At 42.6% G+C, this 7,891-nt stretch overlaps 1 non-coding gene across 1 annotated transcript; it reads left to right on the forward strand.

The window, feature by feature from the left end:
- Nucleotides 1-7,282: 7,282 nt before the first annotated feature.
- LOC141653944 (small nucleolar RNA R71) lies at nucleotides 7,283-7,389 on the forward strand. Its single transcript, XR_012547533.1, has one exon. It is a non-coding gene; the product is annotated as a small nucleolar RNA R71 (small nucleolar RNA).
- The last annotated feature ends 502 nt before the right edge of the window (nucleotides 7,390-7,891 follow it).

Here is a 7,891-nt window from a genome sequence, read left to right on the forward strand (position 1 = left end):
AACTTAAGACGACCCCTTTCAACTGATCGACTTGCGGAGATCTCTATCTTCGGAAGCCGTCCACAAAGCGACAAATGAATCTTTTTGAAAATTTCTATTTTCGAAAACTTCAGTCCACCATTCCAATTCCGCCTCGTGTCTATCGAGTCAAAGCAAACATACTTATGGGTCTTTACTTATGAGTCGTCTCACCACGAGACCCGTCCAATGGCGTCACGCCATCACGTTGGACTCGTGTCAAAAGTTCGGTCAACACCGTCACGTCATAAATCGAGTCAGCACCGAGGGACCACACACGGTCACCCCCGTCTTGTTGAGTCTGATCTTTGTCTCGTCCTTTGTGTTGTCTGCGTTCAGTCTTGGAACCGTGTCGGATTGAGTTGTAATATGAGTCGTTTTTCTGCCTCAGAGCCATGGCCCCGTCTTCAGCTTCATCCAACAACAATGATAACAACAGAGATGTCACAACTGATCAGCTAGCCAGCCTGCTCACCGCTCTTAAGGTCACCCTGGATCGCGTTGAGACCCGTATCGACGCCCTGGAGAACAAAGAAACTGGGGAACATAATACCCCACCTCTGACTGAAACTGAGAAGAGGCTAAAGCTTTTGGAGGAACAACTCCTAGCCCGGGGTAACAATATCCATCTCGAGAACAACCGAAGGTTCGAACCTGTTGGGGATCAATTACCTGACAACTTTACCCTAACTGATGTGCCTAAGTTCAAAGGAGTGGAGGACCCACTCAATCATATCCGTACTTTCAAAGACTACATGGCCATTAAAGGGGTCAAACAGGAACTTTTTACCCGGATCTTCCCATCCTTCTTGGAACCGATCCCTCGCCAATGGTACAACTCCCTCGACCCGAAAAACCTCACCACTTGGGATGAGATCGCAGTTGAGTTTGCCAAACAGTATGCCGACAATGTCGAGATCCAGGCCAATACCCGTACTCTCGAAGTTCTAACCCAGAACGATAAGGAAGGGTTCACTGAGTTCTTAACCCGTTGGAGGAGGGTGAGTACTCAACTGGTCAGTAAGCCGAGTGAATCAACTTTGGTGGAGAAGTTCGTCAACAATCTCCGCCCAGTTTATGCCAACCTACTGAGGTATCAGAATATTAAGACCTTCCAAGACCTGCAAATTCTGGGGACGCACATTGAGGATGACCTCTGATACCCGTCGTTGTGAGTACCAAAAATAATATTTATAATACCTATTAAAACTAACAGAAGCTAGTGGTAACAGGGTCGAACCACAGGGAGGCGAATGTAATTAATAATTGCCTATTTCTAGTCTTAAGGTAACAGTATGTGGGGGTTGATTGAATTGAGCGATCTATAGCTAAGGCAATAAAAGTAAAATAAACTAAACAGTAGATGAAATCAAGAATTAAAAGGGCGCAAGGATGGTCGGTTTACTATAGTTTCGGCGGCAGCAAACTAGGTAGGTCTAAAACAAACATGTGAGACGGGAAAATAAGAGGTCCTCTCGGTCCACTCTCACAGGTAGCATCTTTCGATCTCGCTACAAGTCCCTAATATCACTAATACTGACTTTCGTCCTGAAAAGTGACTAAAAATCTAAACGATACCTATCTTTCGATCTCAGCAAAGTTTAGTCATTTTAATTGGTAGTCTAATAACCTTCCCTATCTTTTGATCTAATGGGTCAGTCAATTACTAAGCATTCAACTAGTCGCATGCATTCGATTCGTCGAATTAAGCAGTAAAAAACAATTAAAACGAAACAAAACCTCACGAGGCCAGTCGATCGACCAGGTAGGGCGGTCGATCGACCAACACGCGATTTCAGGTCTACATAATTCTATGCCGCCTAAACTACAGGTCCCCTACATCCTAGCACGATAAATTTAGCTACTCATACAAGGAACGATAACAACAATAAATTTGACTAAATAATCTACTGAATTCATGCTTGAAACGATTAAACGAACAAATAACAATAAACAATAATTGGCTTCGGGAAACTAACTAACAATTCTATACTATGAACGATAAAGTAATGAAACTGAAAATAAGCAGAGGAATACCGAATGAAATTGCAGAAGAAAGATCCGAAACCGAATGTAACTTTTATTGACAGAAATTGTTATAAACTAAAGAACCCTAATTTGATATTCTAAAACTTCAACTCAAAACCGAATGAAAACTGAATGTATAAAACTGGATGGTAACTTCTGTAAACTAGGTTACGTTATAAAGGAAAAGTAGGCAACTCTTATTCCTAAACCTAGTGTATAATGGGCTTCCAACTTCTCGATCTTTTGATTCACGTCAGAACTAGCGGCTTGGTCGATCGACTATGCAAGGCAGTCGATCGACTGCTCTTCGCTGAACAGTAGCTACTGGAACTCGTGGTCTGGTCGATCCACTATGGGCATCAGTCGATCGACTGAAGTAGCTGATACTTGACTTCTAATTCTCGTGGATTTGTCTTTCGGGCCTCGAAATGCGCACCAAGCTCGTTCCTTGAGTAAATACTTCACGTCAAATGCAATGCAAGGTACTCGGGGACAGATTTAGCTCAAAATCTACTCATTTCCGCATAAATCTGCAATATTACATAAAAATACGAAAGTAGACGAAATGGGGCAAATAGTAGCATAAAACTACACAAATGAGCTCTGAAATGCGTGTAAAATGAGGTGTAAAACGTCATATAAAAGACACGCATCAAACTTCCCCAAACCAAACCCTTGCTTGTCCCCAAACAAGAACTAGACTCGATCTATAGGAACGAGTTCAATCTCAGAGCGAATTGCAAACTGTAAAGCCTAAACCAGTTTAATGCATTAACCAACAGTCAATTAGTAATGTGAATCATGCAAACGAGTTATGGAGTCGTTAAAAACTGCTGAACCGTCAACTGTAGAGACTTATCAAATTGGACTCTCACTGGTCGCTCAAATCACTCATAAGCACAGGTGAATATATGTAAGATAGAAAGAATTCATTTTGTTAGTGACACTCACCTAACTACGACCTATAAGAACATGCCTGCAATATAATATGAAAGTAACCTCTACAACCGTGCATACGCATTCCAACCAAACAGATGACCATGACACATGCCGAGGTATATATGGATATGTGAGGCAATGGGTAAGAAGAAGGCAAAACATTTATGGGAATGTGGAGGTACAGGTGATCAAGCTAGTACCTAAACAGAACCATGTGACAACATCCAACTTCTTGCTCAAAATTCAATAAAACCGGTGCTAATAGCAAGCACAAATCTCGCAATCTCCATAAAACTAAATCAATCAACTCCCCATAAGATGTAAATGGAACATGGGAGCAAAAATCGCCATATAATAAAGACTTTGAATATGCGAATTGATTTTTTTCTTTTTCTTCTCGGGATGCAGTCGATCGACCAATGATGCCAGTCGATCGACCACTTCTACAGTACATAACTTTTTTTTCTTTTTTTTCGAATCATTTTCTTCCTTTTTTTTCTTTTTCTTTGTTTCTTTCCTTTTTCATCTTCCCATCAACATCTCAAAAGAGCATATACCACTAAAAACAAAGTAACAATCCCGACAACTAAATTACTAGCTTGACAAAGGCAGGCTAAATGTAGGATGTAGTGACGGGACAAAAAGGCTATTTTTGGCAGTGTGGAGTTTATGGGAAAAATAAATAAAGGAAAACCTCTACCACATTTGTCGACAAACCACAAACCGAATGCATACAGGTATTAAGCAGATTAAGTTCACATTTATGCAAATTTATGTAACATGTCTCATAAGGAGTACTACTCACAATCCTAGATGAACTGGTCATGAATGACACCAGTTATAGGCTCTAATCCTCAGAAAAGGATGTAGTTTGCCAAAAATTAAAGTCAAGTCTCAAGCTCAGCAAGATATATTAACGAAAACTCGTAGACTGTGCATATACGATTCTACTAATAACATGTCAATTAGCAAGGCTTAGGCATAAACAGATGCAAATGCAATATCATCCTTGAAATACTACCGTTCCGACTCAATCTATATGCTAAAATAAACATGCATTTTTGTATTTTTTTGAATTTTGCAATTTTTTTTTTTGAATTTTGTATATATATAGGAAATGAAATAAACAATGCAAGCTGAAATGCAATAAACGTGAATGCAAGCAAATGAAATGCAACGCAAAACCCTTCCCCAAATCAAATCGCGCAATGTCCCCATTGTGGAAAATCATGTAGTGAAATAAAAGAGAAATGGGAATTTGCGAGAAAATAAGTAAATATGACATGAAGTGGGACTTGGGAACTCACAAGACTTTAAGCGCAGCAAAAGGAAACCTCCCCAAACCAGCGTGAGCTAGGAGGTTTCAGTAGCTAGCAGTGCTACCAATAAGTAACTGAAAAGACAACATATACCACGCGTAATCTCGAGAAAACAAATTTGGGACGGTAAAATTATGTGCAAAAATGAAAAACAGAAGAAATCAGAAATTAAGCGGAGAATAAAGTGAAGGGAATACTCCCTTGACTCCGCAAATCGATCAAACACAGCAGGGGAATGATCGAAAACAGGTACAGCAGCTTTGGGCGGTCGATCGACCACATCACCCAGTCGATCGACCAAGGTGAACAGCAACAGGAGCTTCTGGAAATCGCGGCTCAGTCGATCGACCATAGGAGGCAGTCGATCGACTGGCTTACCTGCTGGAACTTTCTGATTTCGTATAATTAGCTCATAACTTGAGCTAATATGGTCTATTAACCTGCAAATGCACATAATACCGCGCCCAAAATTGCGCAAAACCCAAAACAATAGTCTAAAGGCTTTAAATCCTAAGCAAAATAATTAAAATGCGAAGTCTCGCGCACACGAAAAAACGGTAAATAGTCATAAAAAGCAATAAAATGTTTGTAAAGCAAGTGATCAACTAATAGTTGATCAAGAACGGCCACGGAATGGCCCACTTGGTCGGCTCCTGGCTACTAGAGGTAGCCTCAACAGTGCTCATCTTCTCAGTTGCACTCTTCTCAACTCCGACATCCGCAGAACTCAACGGATCAACAACTTCATCATCCTCCCAAGCAATGACCTCTTCTGGCTCATCAAAGTCCAAATCGGACTCCCTCACTTTGACCGGCTCATCGTCAAGCTCTTCATCAGTGCCATAGCTAAGGCATCCCAAACCACCTCTTGAGACGATTGGCTCCCTCACAGCTAGAGCAACATGCAGCTCTTCCTTCCCCAAACCAGCTCCTGCAATATCCAAGACAGAAGAATCTTCCTTCAATTTGCTCCCAATCTGGGGCGGAGGTGTCACAACAAGAATAGGCATATCAGGAAGTACAAAATATGATTTCTTTTCAGAAACCGTATTACAAGTTATTGGCCACATGAGGGCTTTCTTCTTAGCTGTTTGGGCAAAGACAATGGAATGCTTTCCCACTTTGAAGGTCAAAGTCCCCGAACCGACATCTATAACTGCACCAGCAGTGTGCAGAAATGGTCTACCCAATATGATAGGGATGTGAGCATCCTCGGGCATATCAAGTACAACGAAGTCAACAGGGAAGACAAACTTTCCTATTTGCACAGGAATGTCCTCTAAGACTCCTATTGGCTGGACCGCAGAATGATCAGCCATCTGTACTGTCATATCGGTGACTGCAAACCTAGTCAATTTCAATTTCCTAGCTAGACTCAAAGGCATAACGCTAATGCTAGCTCCTAGGTCACATAACGCCTTCTCAATTGAGAAGGTACCAATATTACAAGGAACGGAAAAGCTACCTGGGTCAGCTAATTTATGTGGCGCGGTATGGGTCAAATAAGAGCAAGACTCTTCAGTGAGTGCGACAGTATGCACAGTTTCAAGCGACTTCTTTTTGGACAAAAGTTGTTTCATAAAATTCGTGTAAGCATGCACTTGATTTACTAATTCAAGGAAAGGAACTTGTACATTTAAGCTACGAATAACCTTTTCAAACTTATTAAATGATACCTGTTCCTTCGTCGGCACCAATCTCTCTGGATAAGGGGCTATAAGAAGTAACTTAGCCCTCTCCTCTAAATCTCTCATGCCGGCGTCGGTGGATTTAGGCTGAAAATCCACAACCTTCTCCTTGTTGTAGCTTGACCCTTCTTCAGACCGTCTCAAATGTGAACCATTAATCGACATAGGGTCGTACTTCGGAACCGGAACTGACCCATCAGCATTTGGGTCTTCCCTCAAAACTTTCGGGGCGGTCGTACCCCGAAACAAGTGGTCCCTCAAGTTATCGGGCATTGGAGGACGAAAAGAATCACCTTTAGCAGCGCTGTCAGTCGATCGACCAGGTTGGTCAGTCGATCGACTGACTTCTACAGGAACAGTAGCTTTTGGTTGTTGCGGACCCAGTCGATCGACTGGGTATGTCAGTCTTATCGACTGACATACCTGCTGATCGTCTTTTTCTTTCCTTTGCTCGTTCCAGCTTTCTTTTGACTCGGTTCCGCCTCATCTTTTTCAGGGACATCCTCAACCATAGCAGGCCCCTCCAGGGTGGACCCACTCCTCAAAGTAATGGCATTAAGGGTCTCCTTTTGATCAGTTTGTGTGGGTAAATGTCCCGGAGCTCGAGTTGTGTTCTTGCTAGCCAATTGAGCAATTTGGCTCTCCAACATCTTCATCCCGGCCTCTCTAGCTTGGGATTCTTTCAGCAACAAATTCTTCAACTCATTAAAATCAGAACCTTGGGCTTGTTGCTGCTGCTGTGGGATATACGGAGGCTTTTGGTACTGTTGTTGCTTATGAGGGGGCACATAATTCTGCTGCTGCTACTGCTGTGGAGGTGGAGTTGGATTTAGGACATTTTGGCTAGTCCACCACAAGTTTGGATGGACATTCGGCTCATAGTAAGTGTTTGTCTGCCTATAATGTTGAAAGGCAGCACAAGACTCAAAAGGACTAGGACAATTGTCTGAAACATGTCCCTCAACTCCACATGTTTTGCAGACGAAAGGACCGTCTGAAACAACATTTACATGGTAAATCCCTCCTTTTGAAGCTCCTCCTAACTCGTACTTATCAAACCTTGCCGTGAGAGTTTCTAATGCAGCTACAGAAGGAGATTCAGCAGCTCTCCTTTGATTCCCCTTGGAATTCCCATACTCAGCTTTATGGGTGGCCAAATCATCGATGATCTTCCACCCCTTAGTCTCTCCCATATTCTCCTAGAATCTGCCACTAGCTGCAGCATCCAAGATAGCCCTCTGATCGTCATAGAGCCCATTGTAAAACTGATTACATAGACTCCATTTTGCGAACCCATGGTGCGGAATGGTTCGCACTAGCTTCTTGAAACGGACCCATGCTTCATGAAAGTTCTCATCAGGCCCCTGTTTAAAGCTCGTGATCTGAGCTCTAATGGCATTGGTCTTCGAGGCAGAAAAATACTTCTTGTAAAATGCCAAGGCCAACGAATTCCGTCGGTGATCTCATTAGCGGCTCGATCCGGTCTCTATACCACTCCCTTTGCAAAGATCACGAAGAGAGAATATAAACATGGTCTCCTTCACCTGGTCTTGGGTCACACCGGTTGGTGGGGGTATGGAACATCAATAATCAATAAATGTCTCCATGTGCTTAGCTGCATCTTCATTCGCAGCTCCCCCAAACTGGTTTCTCTCAACCAAGTTGATATAAGACGGCTTCGGCTCGAATTTTCTGTCCGTCCCTGGTAATGCAAATCCCTTGTAGAGATTCGCAGATGTCGGCTCAGAGTGACTGGCAATAGTTGCTTCTTCAGCCATTTCTAGAAAGTCTGGAGAAGTGACGGTCTCAACCGATGAATTAGAAACTGGAGATGAAGGTGGATCCTCCTCAAATAAAGCGTTCTCGTAGTAACTAGACAGAGTACTCAGCTCTTCCTCT

This window comes from Silene latifolia, chromosome 4, assembly GCF_048544455.1.
Source record: "Silene latifolia isolate original U9 population chromosome 4, ASM4854445v1, whole genome shotgun sequence".
Lineage (NCBI taxonomy): Eukaryota > Viridiplantae > Streptophyta > Magnoliopsida > Caryophyllales > Caryophyllaceae > Silene > Silene latifolia.